The sequence below is a fragment of the Pleurodeles waltl genome, chromosome 8 (genome assembly GCF_031143425.1).
Source record: "Pleurodeles waltl isolate 20211129_DDA chromosome 8, aPleWal1.hap1.20221129, whole genome shotgun sequence".
Classification (NCBI taxonomy): domain Eukaryota; kingdom Metazoa; phylum Chordata; class Amphibia; order Caudata; family Salamandridae; genus Pleurodeles; species Pleurodeles waltl.
The window spans coordinates 1103847322-1103860562 of record NC_090447.1 but is presented as its reverse complement, the minus strand read 5'-3'; positions in this window follow the sequence as shown (position 1 = coordinate 1103860562).

The following is a 13241-nucleotide window of genomic DNA, read 5'->3' as shown; positions in this document are numbered from 1 at the left end:
TTATTGAGTGGCACACGTACCTATGACTTCTTTATATGCACATTTCAAATACAGCCATTTCAGCATCCTTCATTATCCATTCATGATCCTTTTCCCAATTGTGCTTGGTGCAAAGCATTTTAGGGTTCCAGAATAACTTTATACAAATGTATATCTCAGCCAATGACATGCTTCATAACTTTTGAAATCATTACTCATTACTGGGGTTTTGTTTATGCTTTTTGTGATTTAGAAAATAGATTATGCCTTTCACTATTGAAACTGCTGAAAGCCTACCCATTGTCTATGAACCAGGCTGTTCTCATCAGTTCCAAAAAGCTCTGTTTCAACATACATAATAAAAATCAGATTTTGGAATAAATTATTTCTGTTTCTATAACACACTCCACAGTGCTTTCACCACCAAATGAGAGGCCATTCTTAATCCAGGGTTACCTCTTATCGGAGAAGTTGTTAAGGAATCCAGGGAAATACTTTGCTTAAATAGTGAGTGTTCTTTTTTTCTGTAAAATTCAAATAGGACAGCATGCTGGACCTTCCATATTCTGTTTGACAAAGGATGGCTGAATGGTAGTGTGCTTGCTCATTTTGGTCTCTATATTCTGCAGTTTTTTTCCTATTAATTGTTTTTTTTTCCTCTGAGACTCCTTCTGGAGGGTACGGTCTGCTTTGGCGTTTTTTCTTGTCGGCAACACCGTGGCTACTAGAAGGGGTCACCCTCATCTTGGCCAGTCCAGAACCAGTAAGAAACCAGGTGTCCATTCAAGTACTGCAGCCTACGGTGATAAGAGACTTGCTGACCCTGACAACTTTACCGTTAAAGAGGATTTTAAAATACAATTCCCTAAATACCAAACATGCATTTTCTACAAGCTCTTCAACAAAAGTTATCACTTATTAAATTTAATGGGGTAACCCAATGTTTTCTTGTGAGAGAGGCAGGTCTCCCAGTAGTGAAAAATGAATTTGTTAGTTTTTAACTACCAGGCCATGTAAAACGTAAAATTATATGTCCAGCTTTGTAAATATAATTCACTCTTCTCTATGGGCTACCTAGGGGCTATCCTAAGGGTGATATGTACACAATAAAAAGGGGGGTTTTAGGCCTGGCAAGGGGTTTATTTCTCCAATTAGCAGTTTAAAACTGCTCACAGAGTTAAATGGCAGGCATGGGACATTTCTAATAGGTTACTTAAGTGAGTGGCACAATAAGTGCTGTAGACCTACTAGTAGCATTTTAATTAATCAGCAGTGGGTATATGGTACACCTTGCCAGGAAGTTGAAAGTAAATTAAATATGCCAATCAAGCATCAGACAATTTCCCCATGTTTCCAGAGTGAGAACAAGCATGTTAGTACTGGTTAGCAGTGGTAATGAACACAGAGTTAAAAGGCAAGCAAAAACAAATTCAGTAAAACTTGAGTGGAGAAGGCAAAATGTTTGAAGGAAGACCAGCCTAAGGCTGACTGGTCTAACAGTCTGATTCAAGTCCAGGAGCATGTTGACTATGATTGAGTTATCAATGGATAGTGGCCATTAATTAGCTGTATACCTAATTTAGAGTGTGTTAGCAGCCCAATATATTCATCAATAGAGCTACATGGACATAAGGATCAGAGATTGTAAGGTCCATATAGGTCAGTTAACAAAGATTATGAGTAATAATGATAATAATAATAGAGTGCATTGGGCAGTCACAGGCTATCCAACTCCACATTGGCATATAATTTGGCAGGATTATTCTTGGTCTTTGGCACCCTAGAAAAAAGACTTATATTGGAATCAATGCATTCAATAGTGGATTTCTGTATCACAAGAGGGAGCATCCCAGGAACATAACAAAATCCCTGTGATAACCTCATCTTAACCATTGTAACTTCCTGCACACTTTCCAAAGAGAGTGCTAGAGCTAAGACTATATCCCAAAGTCTCTTTGGGTTCTATCTGCTATTAAGGGGAGGATGTTATCTTCAACCATTCCTATGAATCCAGTATTCCAAAGTAGTACCAGTATCTCAAGCCATCCTGAGGCCATCTTAGGTGATGGACAAATACACAAGCCCCAGAAGTAAAACCCGACATCAACATCACTATACATATTTAATAATTTACTTTATATATAATGAAAGCAAGGAATATGATTCAATTAAGGATATTAGCAAAGGAAGATCTCACAGCTATCACTGTACTTTAGAAAGATGTCAAATAAAAATACATAGGTTGGTGTGGACCTACTTAGAAATAGATGGGTAGACATGAAACAATGACTCAATGAATGACCATTTTTGAATTAATGAATGACAGATTTCTTTAATACAAAGCAGTCCCTTGAGGGAGTTTCCTGCTACTGGGAAGAGAAATCACAGGGCAATTCCCGAGACCAAATTGAAGAAAAAAACAAGTTGTGAGGAATTAAGCTATTGTGATAAATAATGTATATACAACATATATACTGCACATTCTTCACGTAATGAGTTCAACAAGTTAGTGTTTTGCCCCAAGAATGTTAATTGAGTTAGGAAGGAAATTAATATAATATAATATAATAACATATTAATTGAAATATTGTGGTGCGCCAGTAAAATCAATCTGAAACATGGACACTTCCAATTAAATGTTGTGTTAAGAACAGTGAGTAAGAGGGGCATTATAAGAATGAAAAGTAAATGGTACTGCTAAAAAGTGGAAATACCGAGGATGGAGCCTGGAAAAGATCAAGGTAGCCATTCCTTAATCTCCGTAATCTATTGGATAAAACCACAAGGTTTTCAGCTGTTCTAAGGTGTCCAGTAGTGTAACTAGTCAGTAAGAGAGTCAGGGACAGCAATGCCAACCTTGGTGGTGGTCCTGATTTTATGGACATATGCGGAGTGGCTCTACATGGAGACAGAACAGACATTTGCAAAACATAAGACATTGACAGAAGGTACAAGGAAGTCATGATCAATCAGTAAAGAGTACTGTTGCGATATTTTCATAGACATATCTACAAATGTGCTTATCCTACATGTTCATGGTTCCCTGTATAGGCGCTGAGACACATGTGCTTAAAACTGCCCAAAGAAATCAAATGACAGCTCTGAATTCTACCGCTAACGCCTTTGAACAACTTGCAACTTATTCCTACATTAGATGTTCCAATTTGGTTTTGTCGTTTATTACTAGAGAATCTGGAAAACAGCTGTTCCAAACTAAATCCAAAGGCTACTTGACAGTGTTTACTGCCATCATTTGAGTATTGTGTGACAGGGTGAGAAAAATCTTGATGTTCTGATCCTGAGGTAGATTTGAGGAGAATGTTAAAATCAATCATCTTTCAACTGGCTATTATTAGTTGAAACTTGTTGTACTCATAACAAAGCACAATCGCCAGGTTAACCTAATCAGATAATGGCCTGTACATTCAAGCCAACCAAACTGTTCATTGACTGTTTTATTGAGCAGCTTACAGATGCCAATGAATACAAAATTAACCTCTTTAGTGAGTGTGACGGCCTATGGTCATGGAAAGGGAGGGAATCAAAGTGCCAAACATCAGAATCCTTTATTTTGTTTGTTCAGGCTTCTTAAGAAGACCTTCCCAAGCAGTCTGAAGTATTTTTTTTGTAATTTTTTGTACTACAATGATGATTGTGTGCAGGGTACACTGACATCACTGTAGTAAAAGTTAAAATAGAACAAGTCAATCAGCTCATGATACTTTTAGAGCCCTCCAATCACTGATTCAAACAAGAGAGGTACTGTATGAAAGGGGAGAATCTCACCTTTCCAACGGTACCTCTGCCCAATGGATCCATGCTTGGTGATTTTTAGAGGAATGTTATCCCCAACCAGGGATCAACCTCCTAGCCACTAAGGATGTAAGAACTGCCTCCTCTGCCCACCCGGGGGGGAGGACAGAAAGCCCACTAGGCACCACGGACTCTTTCTTTCTTAGAGTAGGGGCGGGGCCTGACCAGAATGGTATGCCAATACCCCCACCCTCTCCTCCAAAAAATGAGCACAGTCTTTCTGCCCCCCTAGGGGGCATTTGCAGTTATCATACCTTATATGCCCCCGGGGGGGGCAGAAAGCCCACTAGACCCCAGAAATTATATATTTGTTTAATTAAGAAGGGTGGATGGTGCCCAAAATGGGCATGGCTATACCCCATCCCCAAATAAATGGAGAGAAAGACTTCCTGTCACCTTTGAGTGGCAGAAGCATTAATATCCCCCAATTTGCCCCTTGGGTGGGCACCAACCCCACTAGGGACTAGGGATTATTTTTTCAATTAAGTTTAGGGGTGGTGGCTGTAGAATGGACATGGTTATGCCCCCCCAAACAAAATGGGCACCGATATTACCCCTGATCTGCCTCTGAGGGCCTGGAACGCCCACTAGACATGACAGAATATGTTTTATTAAAAAAAGAGTGGCGGGATGCCCACAATGCGCATGGCCATGGCCGCACACAATTAAATGGAAACAACGTTTTTCTGCTCTCTTGGGTGACATATGGGGTAACTAAACTAATCGGCCACCCAGGGGTCAGAAAACCCACTAAATGCATGGGATTTTTTTTTATTTAAAAAAAAAAAAGAGAGGTGGGGTCTGCCCAACATGGACATGGCCATGCTCCCACCCCAAATAAATGAGGACACTGTTTTCTGCCACCTTGGGGGGAAGATGGTAGTAATCACCCCGGATCCACCCCCCAGGAAAACAGCATACTAGATATCAGGGAATGTAAAAAAATTAAGAAATAGTGGGTTGGGGCTGCCCACCACCATGGGCATGGTTAAGCCCCCACCCCAACTGAAGGGGGCAACAGTCCTGCTCCCCTGTGGACTAAAGCATCTCATTCCTATGGCGAGTAATGGGGCATTTGACTAGTTTGGGTGTTGATTTTACATATTGGCCAGGAGAGCTTGGCTAAGATCCAGTATCATCCCACTTGCAATGGAGAACGGCTGTACTTTTTGGGCTTGGGTGGCCTTCATGTGGAAAAACCTACCAGACCTAGATACTTCTAAAAAGTAGACATTTGGGGGAATCCAGAATGGTGTGCTCCACATGCACCCCACACCATTTCCTGACCTACAATGCCCTGCAAACCTCAAACACTAAAACACACATTTTTCTCACATTTCTGTGAGAAAAACGTATGTCTAAGAAAGCACATGTTCCTCATATTTCTGTGATAGAAGGTTCTGTAACCTGTTGGGAGCCACAAATTGTCTAGCACAAAGGATTGCCCCACCTGTGCCAAAAGAAACTCTGCCCCAGTTGAATGACTGGGCCTATGCCAGCGACAGGAGCAGATCCAACCAAGGCCATTAGGAGTTTCCACGGTAGCCCGCCCACTGTCCTTGGTTTGATCAGTTCCTGTCACTACACTAGGCCCGGCTTTCCAAAAGTTTCCATCACAGAAATGTAAGGAAAATGCATCATTACAGGCAAAGTTTGAGGTTTGCAGGGCATTGTGGGTAAAAAAATAAATAAAGAAAATACCCGAATGGGATCCACTCAAGTCATGCCATTCTGCATTCCTCTAGGTGTCTAGTGTTAAAAGATCTACAGGTTGGCTAGGCTTCCCTATGGGACAGCTGAGCTAGGGTCCAAACTCTGGAGCTACCAGCATTGGAAAATGAGGGTCACTTTTCAGTGGAAAAATGCACTGTGTCCATTTTGAGTTTTGGGCTGTTTCCTGTTGCAAGCCCTAGGTCTACCCATACAAGTGAGGTGCCATTTATTTGGAGACTTTGGGAAATGCTGGGTAGAAGGAAAGTTGTGGCTCCCTGCAGATTCCAGAACTTTCCATCACAAAATGTGTTTTTTTTAGTCAATGATGAAGGTTTACAATGTATTCCAGGTAAAGAGAAATGTAGTGAGAGCACAAAAGTCAGCCAACCGCGGATACCCCTAGGTGTCTAGTTTGAAAAAAAGTAGAGATCGGTTAAGGTTCCCTAGGTGCCAGCCGTGCTGGGGTTCAAAAGCTAGAGCTACCCACATTGGGAAAAAGGGTCAGATATGGGCAGAAAAACGTGATGCGTCCATGTTGCATTATGGGCTGTTTCCAGCCACGGGTCCTAGGCCTACCCACACAAATGAGATGTCATTTTTATTGGGAGACTTTTGGGAGCACAGATGTTTAGAACATTTTTTTTTTTTTTATTACCGAATTGGATTTCGCTGCATTTGTGCCTTTCAAATGTAATCCATTTTATAAGAAAGATTACTTTTTGGAAAAAGGCCTCCAAATCATATGTTAGTATGGGTACCCAAAGATTCAGAGAAGTAGAAATAAGCACTGCCCCTAAACTCCATAACTTGTGGCCCTTTCAGAAATACATAAGCTTCCTGATAAACATTTTTCACTCTTCCTATCTTGATAAAAAATTTGGTCTACACTAGGTATTCAAAGAAAAACCATTGTACAGTGCATTTCAGAGGTCGTTCTGGATAACTTGGGTTCATGGAGAACCTACAAACCCTATGCCGCATATTTATACTTGCTTTGCGCTGAATATGCATCATTTTGTTTGATGCAAATTCGGTGCAAAGCTAACTCTATATTTATACTTATGTGCTAGACCCGTCTAGCGCCAAATTTATAGAGTTAAAGTCGTCTTTAGGATGTGGAAACTTACTTTGCGTCAATGGGATTCCCGTGCAAAATTGACCTTAGTGCCATATTTATCCCCCCATGCTAAAATCACACACAGGAGGGGTAAAAAAATAGTGCAAAGCTTGCTTTTAATGGTTTTAACACCATTTTAAAACACCCAGGTCCGGGCAGGAATTAGGGGACCTGTAGGCCTATTTCCATGGTGGGACACCATGGAATAAGCCCACAGGTGCCCTCCTCAGGCACCAGGGACACCCCCATCCACACCGGAGGGACAGCAGATGATGGGGGACCCCATCCCAGGTAAGTATAGGTAAGTACGGGTAAGTGTTTATTTTTTAAAGTGCCATTGGGGGCCCTGAAATGGGACCCCTACATGGCACTGGGTGCAATGGCCATACCCAGGGGACCCTGGTCCCCTGTGCTGGCCATTGGGGTGGTGGGCATGACTCCTGTGTTTTGTAAGACAGGAGCCATGTTGTATGGATGGTTTTGCGTCAGAAAATGACTCTAGGTAGGTTAGAGTCATTTTGTTTTTACTTTTTCCCGACTAACGTCAATCTTTTTTACACTAGCCTACCCTTTGCATTGGCTTGCACCATTCCATAAATATGGTGCCCGGCTGGTGCGCAGAAATGGTGCAAACGAGTGCTAAACTTTTTGGTGCAAAACCATGTTAGTGCAGTTTTGCACCAAAAAGTATAAATGAGGGCCTATATATCCTCACAACCAAAAGACTCTAGCAGTTGTAATTGTATATTGCATTTGGCAATTGGCCATTGTGACAAAAAGTATTTATTTCAACAGTTATTTTTCTTGGGGAAACCTTGAGGGATCTATACTTATGAACTCTTGCTGTAAGTGGAATTTTCTCTACTTTTCAGAAATCTATAGCTTTGCTGAAAACCCATGGATTTCACAATAGTTTAGACCAGGTTTTTTGATTCAGCTCTACATGTTCTTGAAAGTCAAGAAGATGGTGACTTTAGTACATCAAACAAATTGTGAATGCCGTTTTACCGTTACAATCCTCGGAAGATGGAAAAAAGGGATACACATTTGGGATGAATACCTTACGTGAAAAAAAGTTATGGATCCCTAAGCGTGAACTACCCCAATTAGCCAAGAAAATGCTCAGCACTTTCTGTGAAAAAGCCCCGCTCCTAAGGGGTTAAGGAGCTTAGCAGTTCAGTCAGCGTAGATAGCAACCTAACAAGACTGAACAGTCACAGATTAAACATCACATTTGGCTTAATTTGCAAGGTTTTTTTTCGAGATTACCAGAAATGAAGTTTGCTTTTATCTGGCAACTGTTCCATGCAGTTGACACACAAAATTGGTGAGGGAGATGGGAGAATTTAGGCAATACCACAGTGTACCTAAAAAACTAAGCACTTCTACTTGCCTATATTTTATCACATTTGGTGCACACTTTTAGTTAGATCCTTTACGGACACATTGATGACCACTTGAGCAATGATTGCGGCGCATCCAGCTTCTCATGAGCACTTTTTTGTTTCTGACTTTATGCCTATTGGTTCATTAAAGGGATCAAATGATGTTAAACTGTGTATTTAGAGGTAATTTGCTCTATGTATTTTATGCTTCTGATCTCACAATGTTAAAAACAACAGCAAATGGGTTGGACAATTATGTTGTCCATTGCCTATTTACTTTTTAATTGGTCAATATGTTTCTTCCTTCTTTCTCATGCAGAAACTGTCATAGGCATTCCTCAGAACCACAGAAGAGATCCACATATTTTCTAATCCTAAACTGGAAGGTGAACATGGCAAGAAGGAAACCACTGGACCATGAACGTTGTCAATCAGTTCCAGTTGAAATATATTAGTTTACCAATTTTACGAAGGATAAAAATGGCCATGATAGCTTCCCTCTTTTATTGTGCTCCACATGTATATCCACTTTTAAAACTATCCGTTAGCACACTTATGATCAACACCTGTTCATACTCTTTTATGAAAATGCTCTATTTCGCTACCATTCTCATAATTACTCATGTTTTTTCCCATTAGTCAAAGGGATGCCCAGTGCTAATAAAATCTAGACTGTACTTGACTGTGTAGGAGGCTGGCCTGGTTTGTAGTGGGTACCTATGGTACTTACACCTTATACCAGGTCCTGTTATCCATTATTAGTGTAGTGTAGGCAGTGTCTAGATGCCAGGCTCTCTAGAGGTAGCTGTGGATGAGCAGCCAAGGCTTATCTAGGAAACATGCAAAGCTCATGCAATACCATTGTAGTCACACAGTGCTCACACACATGAAATAAATTACTCAGTGTTACAAAAATAAAGGTACTTTATTTTGGTGACACAAATACCAAAAATACCTTAAAGACTAGTATGCATAAATAGGCATAAATACAGTTAGAAAACAGTGCAATTAGTGAAAATCACAATAGTTAGAAATAGATCTAGGGGGAACACAAACCATATACTAAGAAAGTGTAATGCAAAATTTGGTCTCCCACCTAGGCAAGTGTAGTGTGTAGAGACGAGCTGGGAGTGCTAGAAAACCCTAAAGGAAAGTACTAGAACCCAACCTAGTGCCCAGGAAAACAATAGTAAAACACATTAACTTTCCCAGAACACACATAGAAATGAACAGAAGGATTATGCAAGCACCAGAAGAGACTGCAAGACACCAAGAGTGGATTCCTGGACCTGAGGACGTGTGGAAGAAGGCAACCAAGCCCAAGAAGCACAGAGCCCCTGCAAAACCGGATGAAGATGCAAAAGAAGAACCACCCGTGAAGTAGATCAGTCAGTATTACACCAAAGAAAATGGAGTTGGGTTTCTGATTGATGCAAGTGATGTCCCACACCAGTTGGAGGATTGCAGTCTGGTTTGTGTCACTGGACACCGCCAACAAGCCTTGGCACATGCAAAGCTCACGGTTAGTGGAAAATGGTGCTGCTCTGGACCAGGAAGGACCAGGTGGACTCTACCCAGGAGAAGTAGTCAAAGGGTGCTCTCAGCAACTCAGAGAGCCCACAGAAGACCAGGCAGCATGCACAGGAGTCCCACAGCACATGGACAAGAAAGGTACAAAAGAGGCCCTCACAGCACGATGACAAAGGCTCCCACGCCGCCGGAGAACCACTCAGGAAGCAGTGTGTCACAGGATAGTATGCTGGAGCTACAAAATGCATGAAGAGCTTTGTGGAAGGGTGCCAACAAGCCTTGGAAGCTGCAAAACATGCAGGGTACGGGGGCACTGCGTTGCGTGGGGAGGCAAGCTCTTACCTCCACCAAAGTAGGACAGTTGGACATGAGGCTCATTGGGACCACTTCAGTCCACCACCCATGATGCAGTAGGAGAGGGGATCCACGCAGCAGGTCGTCATTGTAGTCTGTGCCTGCTGAAGCAGGGGAGACACCCTTCACCCCAAGGGACATTCCTTTGCTCTTCTGGTGCCAGCTGAAGATGTGCTGTGCTCAGAGGATACATGATTGGGAAATAGTTGCAGTTGCTGGCAGGAGCTGAAGATACAATGTTACAGAAGGCATCTTGCTTCTTTGTTGCAGTTTGTAGAGTTCCTGGAGGGTTCAGATGCAGAGGATTGCTGCTGGAGTCTTGCAATCCAAATCTGAAGAACCACCCAAAGGAGAGACCCTAAATAGCCATAAAAGGGAAATTGGTCACCTAACCAGGTAAGCACCTATCATGGGAGTGCTCTGACATCACCTGCTTGCACTGGCCACTCTGATGTTCCCAGATTTCCCTGCCAACCTTGAATCCAGGATGGCAAAACCCAGGGAACCTCTGGAGGAGCTATGAGCACCACCCCTGGGGTGGTAATGGACAGGGGAGTGGTCAGTTTCGAGCCAGAGCAGGGACCGGGGTCCCTGAGCTGGTGTAGACTGGATTATGCAAGTACGGCACCAAATGTGCACTTCAAAGCATTTCCAGTGGCTTGGGGAGGCTACCCCTCCCAATATGTAACACCTGTTTTCAAAGGGAGCGGGTGTAACACCCCTCTCCCAAAGAAAATCTTTTGTTCTGACTTACTAGGCTTGAGCTTTTCAAGCAACAGGAGGGCAAAAACCTGTTTGTGAGGTGGCAGCAGTTGGGCCTGCCTAGAAAACCTCAGAAGGCTGTAGTGGCAGTACTGAGGGGTCCTCTAAGGAGTCCCCAGAGGGCATGGGATCATACAACCAATGCTTGCATAGCCTTGGGGTATGATTCCTACATGTTTAATATCAAACATGCCTATGTTCAGAGTTACCATTATGTAGCTGGACATAGGTAGTGACCTATGTAAAGTGCACGTGTAAAATGGTGTCCCCGCACTCATGAAGTCTGGGAAAATGGTCCAGGTGGTCTTGGGGCACCTCTGCTAGTTCAGGGGTGCCCTCACACACAGGTATTTTGCACCCTACCCCTCCGGCTGGAGAGCCTGCTATAGGGATGAATTATAAGTTACCTGGTGCAGTTTAATGGCAGTGAAAGGGTGCTTGCACCTTTCCATGCGGGCTGCAATGACAGTCCTGCAGAAGCTTTTGCATGGGCTCCCTATGGGTGGCAAAATATATGCTGAAGCCCATAGGGTTCCTCTGGAACCCCAATGCCCTGGGTACCTAGGTACCATCTACTAGGGACTTATAAGGGGGCACCAGTATGCTGATCGTGGGGGAAATACTGTGTTAACAGTAACCAACAACCAATTTTAAAAGTAGAAAGCATAACTACTGGGGTCCTGATTAGAAGGACCCCAGTAGACATAGTCAAGCACACTGACATCAGGCAGAAAATGGGGGTAACCATGCAAAGAAAGAGGATACTTTCCTACAGACTGCTGCAGCACAAAGCATTTTTTTGTAAATCTGCTGAGGTACAAGATATAAATCAATCTATATCTTAAAAGTTGTTGATGCTCATTGAGTAGTTTTGTAGGAGGACTCTGTAACATAACTCGATTTCCATCTTTGACCCAAAGTGGACTTGAGCAGCCACTTTATATATGTGTAGTAGTCCCTGTGAATGTGGGAGATCGATTGCTGTGTAGGTGAGGGCATTACATATTGGTGCAGTCTTTTACATCAGTACATTGACAAAAGGAGTATGGGAAACCGAGTTCTGTTATTTGCATCTTACAAACCATACAAATCTATGCTGACTTCAAATGTGATAACACTGATTATGTTCATCAAAATTCCTAGGAAACTGAGTCTATTAAATGTTCTCTTGAAACATAAACCTTTGCTATTAAACTAATTCATGTATTTAATATGAAGATCTCATGTGTCCCTGTTTGGAACCACCATGGAATGTAGTTGCATTATTGTTGGAAAATGGCCCTCTCTGAAAGGTCACCCCAAACGTTTTGCCTTCCTCCTCCTCATTTTCTGACCTTATTTTTATTGACATCAGGACTTTGTACACTTCACCACTGCTAACCAGTGCTAACATGCTTGTGCCTCTCCATAAAATGTCGCAAATATGGCTTATCCATCATTGGCAATAATAATTTACTTGTATTTTCTCAGTAAAGTGCACTGTATGTGCACAGGGCCTGCAGCACTGAGTGCTCCACACACCAAGTGGCCCTTTATACATGTCTCAGGCCTGCCACTGCAGAGCTTTTGTGTGCAGTTTTGCTGCCACATTTACTTTGCATTTCAAACTCCTTGCCAAGTCTTAAACCCTCATTTTATTCTGCATAAGTCACCCCTAAGGTAGGACCTAAGTAGCCTTTAGGGCAGGGTGCTGTGTGAATAAAATGCAGGACATGTACTTCTAGTTTTTGCATGGGCTGGCAATGAAAAACACATACATTTGTTTTTTCACTTCTGAGAGCCCTACTCATCTCATAGGTTGACAATGGGAATTCCTTAGTACAATTTTAAGTTGTTATTCCTGATCAGAAAGAAATAATTGTGTCATCTGTCATATCTTTGGAATGATAATGATAAATCATCTTTACTGCTAAAGTCAGATTTAACAAAAAAAATTCCTTTTAGAAAGTGAGCATGTCTCTGCTCTTACAGCTCTGTGTGCCTGCAGCCTGTCTCCAATACACATCTGGGGTGGGTGACAACTACATGTTGTGCATTCCTTCTAGACAGTCACAAACACAGGAAGGTTAGGTGTATCTGGGTGCTCATTTGCACTCACCTGCATTCCGGTGGCTCTTCCAGGGCAGGAGGACAGAAGGGAATGACATACCTGAAGATGCAATGCCTGTCCCCACGCAAAGAGCTAATTACCCCACTGGTAGTCTGGAGCCAGGTCTGAAAAAGAAAGGACTTCTTTGTACTTCAAAGACCCTTTTTTGAAGTCACCTCCACTTTAAAGGCACATTTAGGTATAAGTACCTTGTTTCTGAACCCACCAAATCAGACATTCTCAACCTACAACTGATCTCTGTCAGAAGTACTGCTGTGCTGCATCAAGGACTCTCACTCTGAAGGACTTCTGACGTGGAATGAGTGCTTTTCTGCAGTGCTGCCCTGCTGCCCTCTGACTTTGTTGAAGGAGAGCTTGACTCTGTCTAACACCCTTAGATATCAAAGTCTCTACCCCTGCTCCTGTGCCTCGTTCACTGGACCCGAGTACTTGCACTAGCAGGATCGGTGCATCTCCTGCCTGTGGAAGTGGCAACTGA